We start from the raw sequence: 15,867 nt of genomic DNA, 5'->3' as shown, positions 1-15,867 counted from the left end.
GTCCATATGACCCAAAGTCAGGAATAACACAATTTCGCTGTCTATTTTTACAATATGCCAGTGCAGCGAAGACAAGCAACTGAAAATATTCTATATTATTTTTACAAGACTAATAAGGATTTTGTAAGGATTGGTTATGTGATAATAATAGATTGGTTAATAAACCATCACCCGACATAGGTTAAAGTCTTGAAACCTGGCCATATAATATAATAAAAAATAAATTGAAAGTCCAGTCATTTCAGTAGGTAATTAAATTTACGCATTGGAAACAGTTTATTTTAATATTTTATAATTACTTTTATAAGGGCATATTTATATATTTATACCACAGACTAAGTAGAGATGCTACGCACTAGACGGTAATGTTCCATAGTAAAAAAATTGCTCTGTGGAAACTGCTCTTATAGAACATGACAGCTCTTTTTTTAAATTGAATTATATGCCTTGGAAGTTACTAGCTTTGGTTGGTAGCAATTTTAGCCTTTTTCAGCCTAAATCGCCTCCCCTTTTCACCCTATAAAATTTATTTATTTTCAATTGGAAGGGGAATTTGAATATGATGAGTAGTGCTATTTATTATTTTATTATGGGCAATTATTTTGATGTTGTTTCACTTTCCATATTTATCTACAGATAGAACACAAAAAAAAATAATTCCCTCAACAGAATGGACTAGGTATGGGTGTGGCGTTGTAGGATGTTTATTTGTTTCTGTCAATTTAGAGCTGTTGCGAGGTTATTATTATTTTTTTGTGTTTCTTATTTCAGATGCACCCATTTACTCCATTCCTCGACGCCCTAGATATAGAAAGCGGGTGATTGTCACGAAAAAAAATCTGACATCAATTTGTGCAAGAATTTACTCTGATTACATGAGATCCAAAAAACAATCCATTAAAAAATTAAATAATAAATAGCACTACTCATCATATTCAAATTCCCCTTCCAATTGAAAATAAATAAATTTTATAGGGTGAAAAAGGGAGGCGATTTAGGCTGAAAAAGGCTAAAATTGCTACAAAGCTACTATTTTTTTTTCCCCGAAGGGTAAGGCAAAGGGAGCTATGCCCATACAGCCATGTCAAATTGAAAAATAGATTAATGAAATGATGAAAGGTGATGATGATGAAACCTAAGCCCCCACCCTCGAAGTAGACTCCTACTCCGAACCCCAAACGAATTAACTCAAAAGTCCGCATAAACTTTCGAGTTATAAAGCGGCTTCCTGGCACGAAGCGAAAATAGGCAGATACACTTTGTTTATTGAATACTCCGATATAATAACACTCGCGAATGTCTTCCGACTAACTTAATGCGATCATTAACCACAAAACACCACTTCGTATTAATTATTTAGATTATTCAATGAAGAAAGCAACTGTCCCGTTCCCGTTTCCCGCCAAAAAGTCCCAAAGCTACTAACTTCCAAGGCAAATCAATTTTAAAAAAAAGAGCTGTCATGTTCTATAAATGCAATTTCCACAGAGGTTTTTTTTTAATGGAACATTTCCGCCTGATGCGTAGCATCTCTACTTGGTCTGTGCATCTACCATAATCTACCTGTGGATTCTGTTCACACGTGTTCCTCTTCTATTCCATTTTAATTTAGTTTAAATTGATATAATAATAAAAATGGTATACAATAATAAACTTCAAGAACTAGCGCTTAAGCTGTCCAATATAGATGCTGTGAAATTTGGTGAATTTATGACGAAGATCGGCATAAAGACACCGGTGTACCTACTTGGACTTGAGGGTTATAGTCAGCTATCCGGCTGTTATGGTAAGAAATCATACCCAATTTTGTACATTATGATTACATGTGGATGGTATTCTAGTCTATTATGTATACGGTTTAAAATTGGTTACTCTTTCTAGGACTTAATATCTACATATAGCAATCTATATGAGTTCGCTGTAAAAGACCGTAAATGCGATCATCTGTGTGGAGTGCCGTACACTGCATTACCGGTCGCGACCTTGTTGAGCGTTCAAGCCACAAAGCCTATGTTGATGAGGAGAAAAGAAGCCAAGTCTTACGGTACCAAAAAAATAATAGAGGGCCATTATAGAGTTGGTCAAAAGTGCCTTATCATTGAAGATGTGATCACTTCTGGTTCCAGTGTGATGGAAACTGTAAAAGATCTGCATAATGAGAGTTTAGTATCCGATGAGGCAATTGTGATTCTCGATAGAGAACAGGGACAGAAAGAGAATCTTGAAAATAATGTCCAAGTTAAATCTCTATTTCTTTGTCTGGTTTGATTGAGATATTGTTGGCAAATTAAAAAATAGATCAATCAAGAAATAGCCACTAAAGTCCATGATTACCTGAAAGGTACTAAAGCTCCTTCAACAGGTAATTATCACAATTTCAATTTATTTAAACAAGTTGTCTAAGAAATTTATTATGTTTGCTTATTTCTTGTGATGTTTGTGGAGATTATATAATGTTAATACCTAGATAACATTAATAGCCTTCGTGTTGTGTATCAGTATTTACATAAATTTTATTTGCTTTTTCTTTTGCAGTACAACCAGTAAACCAAATGGCTTTTACATAGATATGAAGATAGATCAGAGCTAGCCACCCATTGTGAAGCAGCCATTCACCATAATGGCTTCTAAGAAAACCAATTTATGTTTAGACTAACAAAACAACAACACACAACGAAAATCCTTGACCTGTTAGAAAAAGTTGGCGAACATATCTGCTTAGTGAAAACCCATGTGGATATTATAGAAGATTTTTCAGAGGATTTTATAAGCAGTTTGAAACAATTGGTAGCACAGCTTAACTTTTTAATACTGGAGGACTGTAAATTTGCTGATATTGGCAATACTGTTCTACAGCAATATTTAAAGGGTGTTTACAAGATTGGAGAGTGGGCAGACTGTGTGACTGTTCAATCCTTGCCTGGAGAGGGTATTCTGAAGGTTCTTAATGGATCTAGTAATGGCGTCAGTAGAGGTGTTTTCTTGGTGGCGGAAATGAGTTGTGAGGTAATTTAAACTGATTTGTTGAACCAATTTGTGTTTTCAATGTAAAATTATGATATAATGAACTTTGAAAAAGAGTAGTCTAATGTAAATTTTATGCTTTTTCAGAAAAATCTAATAACATCGGAGTACTCAGTAGCTACAGTCAAATGGCTGAAAAGTATCCAGACTTGATCACAGGGTTTGTTTGCCAAAAGAAGGATACAACCCTCCAACCCTGGCTTGATCCAGTTGACTCCCGGTGTCCAGCTGGAGAGCTCTAAGGATCCCCTGGGGGAGATCTGCAATACCCCTGAGAAGGTAGTTGTGGAAAATGAGGGGGACGTTATGGTGGTGGGGAGGGGAATAGTCGCTGCTAAAAGCCCAGAAATTCAAGCCGTCATCTATAAGGATGCTCTTTGGAAATGTTACTTGAAGAGAGTTTCTGGCAAAATAGAATAAAAGGATTGGCTAGATATTCTTTTATTATAAAGTTTGTAGAATTAGATTGATTGCACAGTATCATTCCTAAAAGAGTACAAAGTTTATTAGAACTAAAATAATATGAATAATTAGTACTATTTTGCAGTTTAAGTTGTGCATTTTCCTAGTGTTTTACTTGCAAGTATGTAATTGTATTATCTTGAGTATTGAAAGTTGGTGTGCAGTTGTTACAAAGTTTATAGGTATCATATTATTATGTTATGTATAATAGAAAATAATTGTAAATGTAAGCAAAATGGTAACTATGATTGTATACTTATTTTTTATTCTAAGAAACCAGTCCCACTGTGATACAATAATGTTTGGGTGCCAAATCCAACTAATATAAACTTTTGGAAATGCATTCCACATAATAATCAAAGTATATGTACCAATATAATTAAACTTCTACATATATCTTAATTTGTGTTTTAATGATTAAATTATTCTTAATAGACAAAATAACCATGTCTTATATGTGTGTGATGGATTACAATGGCTGTAATGAGAGACTTTCAAGGCTATGTTCCCCAAATAATGGTGCCGATTCCGGCAGGCAAACTTTAAATTAGCTAAGATTACGGTTTAAATGTCAAAAACTGGATTTGTATTCTGGCGGCACATTTTAGTTGACGCCTAATCTTAAATTTAGGAATGACATTTCTAAATTACTCAATTTAGGTTTAGGCGACAAAAAGTTTTTCTAGCAAACATTTCATTTGACGTTAAACTCTTATTCTAAATTAATTTTATACGGTTTTCTAAACTTATCGGATAAAATTAAACTTCTTAAAATTAAGTACATGAATCAGTTTTTCGGCACTTTTTGGCGCTTTTTGTGAATTCCGGCCACTGATTTCACCTGCAGATCATTAGGAAGACCTTGCCGCTCTCAAAATAGCTTAAATAGCGATAAAGAATCTTCTAAATATACGAATAGAAGGATCAACGAGAAATATTTGTTTTACGTCGTTTACCGCCCAAGACCAGTAAAAGAAAGAAGACGGCGAGGAGGCCCCATCGAAACAAAAGACTCTTAGCTGGTATGATGATGTCTCTGGCATGAGTATCATCTTCAAAGTTAATCCAAACATTTATCTAAGAGGACAATCTAATTGTGTCAATCTTAAACACTACTTTCAACTGGACCGTGTGGTGAATGCTTGAAACAATGCAGTGCCAGTGATATTAACGATTAACTTGTAACATCAACACATACCTAGCTCTGTGTGTGTCAAAACTGTAATGACTCCTACCAGGCGCGCAGTGCAGGCTGCACTGCCTGCTTCTTCTTATCCTTTTGACCTGCAGGACTTAAAATTACTACAAAAGTAATGTACCTATCTATGGAATGGAACTACAGAAGTACACTGAAGGAAGGCCTCCACAGCAAGGTAAATGTTATCAGGTATAAATAACATGGCAGCAACCAAACAGTTTAAACAGTTTATTGCCCAAGTCAAATTACTAATACACTTGATCTCGCTCTGGGTAGATACCTTACTTGTTGGTTTATTCCTTTAGATTATTTCAAAATACTTTATGATGTGAACCAAACAAAATCACCAGTTAGCAGTAACAAAAGGTGGGCTAAAAAACTTCTTTTACAAGCTCTTTACTGCTTTATCTCAGTTTCCACGAATATCATGGCATGCTAAATGTACTGGGAATGTGACGGAACCCACATTTTTTGTTTACATCCTTCTGATCATTATATTTGTTTCTGTCCAACCCGTTAGGAAATGTAAGCATGAATTGATGTATGTATGTATTCTAAATAATCCTTTTTTATTTCAGGTGATAAATCTTTGACTTTGACGTTTGCAAGTAGTCCTAATAGCCACTGCATCCTGAATTGTAATTATGAGCCACCAATAACAAAAAAGACGTCTGTGACATGGATCCCTAATGTTCTCTCAGGTATGTAAGTACATTAAATATGAATGCAAATCTGTCTACCTATGAGTTATATATATAACAGCCTCCTTGGTCTAATGGTTCTCTAACCATAGCTCACAATCTGGAGATCCGGGTCTGATACCCGATGGGGACATAGTCAAAATCACTTTGAGGCTGTCAAGGTCCTTTGTATGGATAGGAAATTGCAGGCTTGAATCATCCAATTGTCTAATGAAGTCAGATGATTCTGTGCTTCAGAAGGCACGTCAAGCAGTTATTCCCGGGCTATTTAGCCCAAACACCGTCACTAATCTGCAGTCGAGCAGCATATAGTATGCTTCATACCCCCTCCAGTTGATTTAAGGGATGCCTATGCCCAGCAGTGGGACATAATAAATAGGCTATTTATGTTTGTTTCTTATTAGAATAATTATCTAAGCATTATACTTGTTTTAGATGGTGACGAATAAAGAAAGAAGAACCCAGGAGTATAAAAAATACTTACATACATACCTACCATTGTGGTGCTGTACATACATACATAGTCACACCACCATACCAGGATGGACTGAGCCGAGCACTACCAAGAAGACCAACTGCAGCCTCTTGTGATGGACATAATGACCAGAGTGGTGACAGATAAGCAACCCATCACAAATATAAATATTTCTTTTTTCTGTGCAAGTTTTGATGTTATAAATAAAATACAATTAAAAAGTATGTGTAACAAGTATGTTTTATTACTAGTTTAGTAGGGAACAGAAATAAAATAAATAAACAAATTTATTTTGTGTTTCTTCTACATCTGTGAGGTTTATTTGGGAACATTCACCAGTTTTTTCAGTTAAAGCCCTTGTTATCCTCCCATTGTTATGTAATCTGCTCGTTGTCACTCACAACTCCCAAATCTGAAGAGAAAACAAATATTAAAAATGCTGTATACACTTCCATCTCTCTAAACAGATCAGATCAGTTTTTTAAGATAGATACCAGTCCGTTACCTACATACATACATAAACAGCCTATATACATCCCACTGCTGGGCACAGGCCTCCCCTCAATCAACCAGAGGGGGTATGGAGCATACTCCACCATGCTGCTCCAAAAAAGAAAAACACCGTAAAAACACCTCCACCAACCCGCATTGGAGTCCATTATAATACTGAAGAACATCCCTTCCTTAGTTACTATTCTTCTTCTAATATGTGAGTTATGAGATGGATTACCAACCTCATCAACCCTGGTGTCTGGGTTATTATTGAGCCGCCAAGGGTCGCCTAGTAAGTAGTAACCAAGACCAACAGCTTAACATGCCTTCTGAAGCACTGATCATCTTACATTTGGACATTCAGGTGTTCAGCCTGTAATGTCCTAGGAAAACAAGGAATACAAAGCAAATTTTTCTCCACCAGGATTCGAACCCGGGACCTCTGGATTGTGAGCACAACGTTCAACTACTAGACCACGGAGGCCGTTATGTGTTTAGTTACTATGACTGGCATGATAAACGGTTTCATACATAACAGGCAAATTCACAAAGAGAGAGTCTTGACTCCGTTACTAATTACTTAAGTACCTACATAGGCATTTCATTAGATAAGTAAGCTACGTCAAGGGCCTTTAGTCTGGGACACCCAAATAGTCACAGCAGCAGGTTGATGAGATTGGTCATTGATCTTACAAACCACATTAGAGAAAAAAACAGGATTGGCCGTTCCTCATATCTGGCCGTCCTAGGCCTGAGCCTAATCAGCCGTAAAGGAAATCCACTTACAACGAGCAACACTCACTTAAATATATTTTTAACTAGGAATATGCTTACATGTTGCCATTGCTCCAAGATGCATCAAAATTCTTCCATACTATTGTTTTATAAACATTAAAAGAGTTCATCCTCTTATTGATTTTCTTTATAATTATGTCATCCCACTTATGGTTTCTGTCAAGTATTGCCTGAAAATTAGTAAAAAATCTGATTAATACAAGTAACTCAGATTAATATGATGTCTACAAGTTCTTCTATGACATATTTTTTCGATCACTCACCTCTTCATCACTAAATTTGTAGTGCAACTGCTCAGGAGGAAATCTAATACAATCACTCCTGTCTTCAAAACTTCGTGCTCACCTCATGCTGGACTTTCTCTACTTGGTAATTTAAGGCTATTTACGTGTACGAATGAGTCCATATTAAAAGAGCTCAAGATCACGACGCGGCTCTCCTCAATATGCCGGAATCGTGCCCTAAGCTTCTTCGGACATATTATGCGGTCTCCGAAGCACAGTCTGGAGAAGCAGATCATCTTTGGGCAAATAGATGGCAAACGTGCGCGAGGAAGGGCGCCTACGAGGTGATCTGACATCGTGAAGAAGACGGTGGGCGGCAGCATACAGAGGGCGGTGCACGCAGCATATAGCCGTACCAAGTGGAAAACCATAACCTGTGGTCGCGATCCTCACTTCTACATATATCTTAATATATAGGATAGTTGTCTATCGATCGGCAACACTAATCGAAATTCTCGCAACCAAGGACCAAGTATTTCAATGATTCTAATACTTGGTCTTTGGTGCTGGTTTTCCCTTCGGGGGTTGGAAGGTCAGATAGGCGGTACCTTTTTTTAAAATTAGAACTGTTAAATTTCAAGTTAGGGATATTAATTTAATATTATTATTTTGATAAATCATCTACCCAACGGATAGGCCTATCGATAACACGTTTTTGGCGATACTATTGATAAGCAACGATAGTATCGATACTAAAAAAAAAACTGTTAAATGAGTGGACAGGATTTTTTTACAATACTATCGGAATTAAGGACCCTATCGATCGTACAAAACTATCGATAGTTCGATCGAAAACTAACTATCGATAGGGCACTATCGCGGCAACACTACTATACACCATATTAGTGTTGCCGAAAAATCGATAGTTTTACTATCGATAGTAAACAGCCAAAATCATCTACCCAATCGATAGGCCTATCGATACTATCGATAGCTCTTTTTTGGCGATACTATTGATAACCAACGATAGTTAAAAGATGAAAAACTATCGATAGTATCGATACAATCGATAGTTGAAAAACAAAAAACTATCGATAGTATCGCTCTTCGATATTGCGATAGTTTTGTACGATCGATAGTGACCTTAATTTCGATAGTATTGAATGTAGCATTGTGTGGAACAATTCACACCATTTAAAGCTCGTATTTAATATATTTTTTCTACTCCTCTACTTTAATCTGGCATTTAAATAACCAAAAAGTCTAATATAAGTACATACATAATTAAACTCTTTGAAAAAGTGTACGCTCTATGGCCTATAAAAGCATTGTTTACAAAGTGTAACTGTACTATAATGTCGCCAAAAAAGCATTGTTGTTGTTTTTTTTTTTTGACCTGGATACTGGCACCTTTACTTTGTTTGGTGCCATAGATATACTATAAAAAAAAAGTATACATTTGCCGCCATTTTCCCGCGCGTTGGAAAATAAATTGGAAAATTTTTGTGTTTCGTTTAAAATTACGTCGTCGTAGAAAAAGTATTGTATGCAACGTTGTATAACTAGGTCAAAAAATGCTCGTGGCGTCTCTTATTGCGATGTTCGCCAAGGCTCACATCGCAACTCACGCCACTCGCATTTTTTGACCCTTCTTATACAACTGTTGCATAAAATACTATTATATTACGTGGGCGTTTTTGCAGTGGATATTTGGTTTTGAAGTAGGCAATTCTCTAAACTTAAAAAAACACTGTTAAGTGGAGTGGATAGGATTTTTTTTACAATACTATCGAAATTAAGGTCACTATCGATCATACAAAACTATCGATAGTATCGATAGCTTGCGCAATATCGAAGAGCGATACTATCGATAGTATTGATAGTTTTTTATTTTTCAACTATCGATAGTATCGATAGTTTTTCATCTTTTAACTATCGATAGTATCGATACTATCGTTGCTTATCAATAGTATCGCCAAAAAAGAGCTATCGATACTATCGTTTTTTGGTAAACTATCGATAGTTCGATCGAAAACTATCGATAGGGCACTATCGAGCGGCAACACTACACCATATTATTAAATTATTATGCGAGTACAATAAAAGGAAAATTCTGATATCTTCTTCTATCGTACGATCGGGAGCCCCGGGTTCAAAACCCAAAAAAACACTTTGCGATCCCTAGTTTGGTTAGGACATTACAGGCTGATCACCTGATTGTCCGAAAGTAAGATGATCCGTGACTCGGAAAGCACGTTAAGCCGTTAGTCCTGGTTACTATTTACTGATGTAAGTGAGTAATTGTTACAGGAGCCATGTCAGGGTCTTTGGCGGCTCAATCGTAACCCTGACACCAGGATTGATGAGGCTGGCAGGTATTTCACTTCACAAATCACACGATAAGAAGATTAAATAAAATGATAGGCAAATAAGTTAATTAGTCAAAAGTTTGTTTGATAGTTTTCGTTTCAACTGTTGGTTTTTTTATTTTATTTTAATGATGTGATAAATTTGCAATGCAATGTTTAAATTTTCAAAAATGCTGTATAATTAATTAAATGTTCGTTTTGAAAAAATCCCACAGAGATGATTTAGATTATATAGCAAATGGTTGAAGACAAATTATTATTGAACACTTAACATTATTTTTCATTCCTTAATATTATTATTTGAATAATTTGATCATGTGGTCAATTTTAATTGTGTGTATATGTCATTTATTTCAAATAAATTCCTATATCAAGTTAAAACCTGTCTATTCTGTACTTATGTGCCATCCTATGCCAACTACTCGTAAAGTTTCCAATCCAATAGTTGCAATACTTGGAAGTATGACTCCAAGTACCTAATAACACATAGTGAATTATATTCTCATTAGACTGTGCGATTATGCTCAAACACTAAAATAAAACATATTTATTTACATATTGAAATATTATAATTATTGTTTTAGCATACGGAGCATATGGTGGTTTTTTGTACCTTTTAATCAAACAATTTCGCATAGTATATCTAATATAATAGGCTTACACTACACATAAGTACTGTTTTACTTTGTTTAATTATGTTCTAACTAAATGTTATAATGTACATAGCTGTAAGTGATCTATAAATAAATAAATAAAATAAAATAAGTATCTGTATTCTGTACTTCATGTGCCATTCTATCCCGACAGTTTTAAATCACCATGTCCAAACCATATCCTCACCGGCGTAACCTATTTCCAAATATCTATCCCAGGTTGTTTGTAGTTTGTACACTAAAAATAAATATAGTAAATAACTTCCTATATTATGTTCAATATTAAATATCTTTATTTTTGTACTTCATGTGCCGTCCCATGAAACTAGCAGTAGCACAGTATTAATCTGCTTAATCTGTTCTGCTATGCTCTCGAAGAGGTATAAATTATACATAACTATAAGCTTGTACTAGTTACTATTATTTTTCTTTTAAATAGATTTATATTCACCAAATTAGGAGTGCTAATTATGTTAGCTATTAGTTAACCCTTAAGCAGGCCGCGGACATATGTGTCCCACATTGATTTTTCGATGCTGTAGCCAGGTTTTGGCAATAAAGAGTCCACAATCTGTCAAAATTTTATCGTAAATATATACTCTATGGTTCCGAATTTTCAAACTTTGTGTATCCGAACGTAAGTGACACTGACAGCCATTCGAGTTTCGTCTGTCCGTTAGAGACGTGTTTTTGAGTGACTGTGGTGGTTTTATACAGATTATGGCGAAACAAAGAAAGATAAGTCGTGCAATTTTTTGATATGTTAGAGATTTTGAATTTTCCTAACAGGATTTGCATTATTTCTAGTTGATTTCTTGCTAAATTGTCTAAAACAAGGCAAATAATAATGTGGGGAACATGTGACCAAAGCCTGTTGAGTCGAACTTATTTGTGGGAGCTATATATCCTTTGCCTGTTCAAATCACCAATTTTTTTATACTAGCCTTTGCACCCGACGTTACTTGTGTTTTTTTTAAACATATTTGTTTTACTAAAAACTACGCATCATTTCGATTACACACAAATTTATTATGATTATGTTATACACAAATTATACTAAATTCGGGATTCATAATAAAATGTGAAATAAATGGGATTTATAATAAAAAGTATTTGATTTACTTACCACATAATAACCTCTATAAATACTTATAAAAAATTAATACAATTATTTTTAAATTAAATTATTTATAAATAAATAATTAAATAAGTAATAGCAATTACAATTTAAAATAATAATGATCTAGTAATCAAACACTAGAATTATGAACAGACAAACATTCGACATTTATATATAGCTATCACATAAAGGATAGTCTCTATCCAGGCAATGGGATTATGTTTTCCCACATATTTTTCAGGACTTTCAGTGTTTTTTTTCTGAATGTGTTGATAAGGAATCATACAGGCCGCTATTCAAAGCCTAAATCCATATATAACACTTTATTTCTTACAGCAGTTCTTCGGGGCCTGTTTAAGGGTTAATTTAGGGAGAGGGCATAGCGACAATAATATTACTTTAAAAAGGTGTGGCTAACCATAATTGATAGTAATAATTGAATGCTAAACTTTCCACTGAGGTGAGCGGAGACAATGGAATTCCACTTTCTATTATGATACATTTGTTTAACTTTCTCAAACATATATGATCACTGATTTAGATGGTTTGATGTTCTTGCCTACTTACTTTTGGCATTTGTTTAAAAACTCTGTTGATATTCATTCATTCTTTTGATATGTTTAAAAACTATTATATATTGCAGCATACTTTTCTCAATTCTTGTCACTACCCAAAAATTATTACTGGGAGATTAGTTAAAAAAGATGTTTGAGATTAAAGATTAATTTATTCAACATAATCGAACCACAAAAAAAAAAGAGTTTTCATCTCAAGCTCCTCTGTGCTTCGGAAGGCATGTTAAGCCATTGGTCCCGGCTGCATTAGCAATTGATAATAACCATCAATCTGCACTGGGCCCGCGTGATGGTTTATTGCCCGATCTCCCTATCACTCTGTAGGGAAGGCCCGTGCTCCAGCAGTGGGAACGTTAATGGGCTGATGATGATGATGAATCGAAAATAATTATAAAATTCCACTTCCAATTATAAAAACCAACGTGTCATTTCCACTAGTACATTATTTATTAATTATAGCTGAAGACACTGTTCATGTATTACTTTAGTTGGCGTCACAGATTCTACTCTCACACTTATGTTATTTTCGTTAATTCTTTTTATTTATTTCTTTAGTACGTATGATGTAGAGCAGCATAACCTCAACATTTGCATGATGATGAATCCTGTGTGATATTCCTTCTTGATCGTCAGAACTGAAAAGAGATTGTTAATTTGAGTAACATTATCTGTATCACATATTTGAAATGTCGTTATCAAGTAACTGGCTTTTTAAATAGCCAACATGGTTCAGTAGTTTCTTCTATTTACTAAAAAGGGTTAGTACCTATATGAGCTAATTTTGAAGATGTCACTTATCTTGTAACATTATATTATAATAATACTCATTACATACCTAAATGCTCTCAACTCATTTCGTATTCAACAAAATAATCTCAAAGTAATAGTAGTGGATATATAAATAAATTCCTCTTTATGTTACAAGTTTAGATTGTCTCACCATCTCTTGACCGTTTACTTTGTGAGGAATTTATCAGTTTTGGGCTTTTTATTCAATAAAATTAAGTTAATTATTGTATTTTACTATAGATGCGACAGAATTTGGGTTGAAGTTATTGTTATTTGTTTTGGTTTTCCCCAAAGGGTAAGGCAAAGGGAACTATGCCCATACAGCCATGTCTTACGTATTTTTTTTCTTGATGATTAATGTAATGATGAAAGGTGATGATGATGAAACCTAAGCCCCCACCCTCGGAGTAGACTCCTACTCCGAACCCCAAACGAATTAACTCAAAAGTCCGCATAAACTAATTAAAGAAACAAAAAAAAGTCCGAATTAAAGAAACGAATTAAATAAACGAATTAATAAGTAATGAAGCGGCTTGTTGGAACGAAGCGAAAATAGGTAGGTACACTTCGTTTATTAAATATTCAGATATAATAACACTATCGCCAATGTTTTCCGACTAACCTAATGCGACCATTAAACACCATTTCGTATTAATTATTTAGATTATTCAATGAAGAAAGCAGCCGTACCGTTTCCGTTCCCGCCAAAAAGCCATATAATGTGGTCGGTTTCAACAAATAAAGCTGAAGGCACTATTGGGCCTATATTTTGTCCTTGTCTAACATTATGATAATAAAAAATTGCCTAATGTAGCTACACGGTTAACTAATTAAAACGACGCATAGCAATGGAGTTTTGTGTCTATGATACTGACCCCTGATTGGCTGATAGAATAGGTGGCCGCCATCTTGGCTTCCAATTATTTGGATGTACATTACACGGACTGATAATTCGCAGCCAATATTTCCCGACCATGGATTGTACACGCACGTATTCCGTGTACATTGTTATGTACACGGATTATCAGGTCGTACATTACGTGGATGTACATTAACCGGACTCCCTAGTCCGAGATAAAAATAAAACTTTCTTTCGCGAGTTTTGACAGATTCGTTCGAAAGTTGTAAATTTGTTTTAAATTTAAGTCGCCAACGTGGGGTAGGTATGTAAATCTTATGAAATCTTAACTTACGCTGGTAATTCTTATCGGAGTAGGCATAGTTATTATGGGAGATGGTGGATTTTAAACATGAAATTACAGGAAATGAAATATATTTATTTATTTATGTAATCACAATCATCAAGACAAAATTAATAATTTTGTTTTGGAACGTTTCTGACTTCTGACATTTAATGCGTTTTGGTGGTGCAAAGCTAAGTGCACTACAAACTGCGTTATTTTTCGTTTACATACATCCTAAACAAATCCTAAAAAACCATATAAAAAACCTTATTTATACCCATTATATCAAACCCCACCCACACGAATTTGTAAAACAAAACTTTGCGCTCTTTTAAAAAGGAAATCTTCTGCTAAAAAGTAGGCAGGCTTTTCAAGTCACGACCATACCATGTGGCGTATATTGGTGGTGTGGTAATGCCTAAACCAAAGGTTCCGAGTTCGATTCTCAGTCGGGTCACTTAATTTTTCTAATCTGGTCTTATTTTTTCTATGATTAACTTCAAACATTAACAATAGCGTGGTGGAATATGCTCCGTACCCCTTTCGATAGATGGGAAGGCTTGTGCCCAACAGTGGGATAGATAATCCTAGTATATTATACTTACGGGACAACGGCTCATCGTATCCATCATTAAATTTCGAGTTTATTTATCAAATTTAATGGCAGCCAGTGTCTGCCCACCCCTCTTCTGATTACATAACAATAAAGGTGGCCAGGTATTTTACACTCGGGAACCTATCTACCTATATATAACATCTATTGTATAGAATAATTGAATTTGATTGTACCTACTTTCATGAGCAACCATGCATGATTCATTAATTACAAGTAGGTAGGTGATATAGATGACTTAACAATTCAACATAGTTTAAGTATAGACCCAAATTTATTTGAAATGTTAAGAATGTTAATAATTATTAATAATAGGTCTGTCCTATGTTTTTTTCCAAAGGAACGAACGGGGAACGGATGACTTTTTATTTTTCTAAATTAATGACATAATTATTCGATACAGAGAGTAAAAAGTTTGTACTACTTACCTATCAAAAAGACTGATGAATAATTTTTGTCACGATCTTTTTTCCTACGCTAAAACCACAACGAGATAGCAATTTTATCATGGTTACTAGCAAATATAAAGTATGTGGTAATTATTTGGTAAATATTTGTGGTTTTTTTATGCTCTATCAACAATCAGACGTTTACATTGACATCGAAAAAAATGCAATTCGCGCCATTGCGTTAATAATTTAATTTAGTTATTAAAAAGTTGCCATGTACCAGCTTTAATAGTTTAGGCAACATAACAGCTCCACGCTGTATCCCGACGGTATAGGCAGAGTCACGGAGCAAAGCTGTATAGACACCTCACACCTGCGCAACTATTTTTAAGTTTCCTGTACGCAAAATTAAAAAAAATATTAAATGAGGATGTTCTTTCAGTTTGCAATATTAATTATTTAGATCAAATAGAAAATTAATTAGTAGTACAATAGCGCGGGGGCACCATCAGCGGATGTTTTTTTTGGCAAATAATTATTAGGTGACAAGCTTGTGGAAAATTAACTGAGTAAGAAGTTTGTATTTTTTTATTTAGTAACCGAAATTTCAATAATTCTTTTTTAAATACACATTCCATTCGTAGTTAAAGGTTGCACCACCAATCTTTTGATTTTAACATATTTCCTCGCCTTATGGTTGTGTGGAAGAAATCGCTTTAAGCAATAAGGCCGCCATTTGCCATGTACCTAGTTAAGTCTCTTTTGTAAATATTTTATTTGTTATTGGTATCTGTGAATCCATTA

General features: G+C 34.6%; 1 protein-coding gene across 1 annotated transcript in view; it reads right to left on the bottom strand.

Annotated features, from left to right (window-relative positions):
* The window catches only part of LOC126377187 (homeotic protein empty spiracles-like), a 352,173-nt gene that overhangs the window by 93,211 nt on the left and 243,095 nt on the right, over positions 1 to 15,867 (bottom strand). The window lies entirely within an intron of this gene.

Source organism: Pectinophora gossypiella, chromosome 22, assembly GCF_024362695.1.
Source record: "Pectinophora gossypiella chromosome 22, ilPecGoss1.1, whole genome shotgun sequence".
Classification (NCBI taxonomy): Eukaryota; Metazoa; Arthropoda; class Insecta; order Lepidoptera; family Gelechiidae; genus Pectinophora; species Pectinophora gossypiella.
The sequence above is the reverse complement of the archived record's forward strand: the minus strand, read 5'-3'. Positions and strand labels throughout refer to the sequence as shown.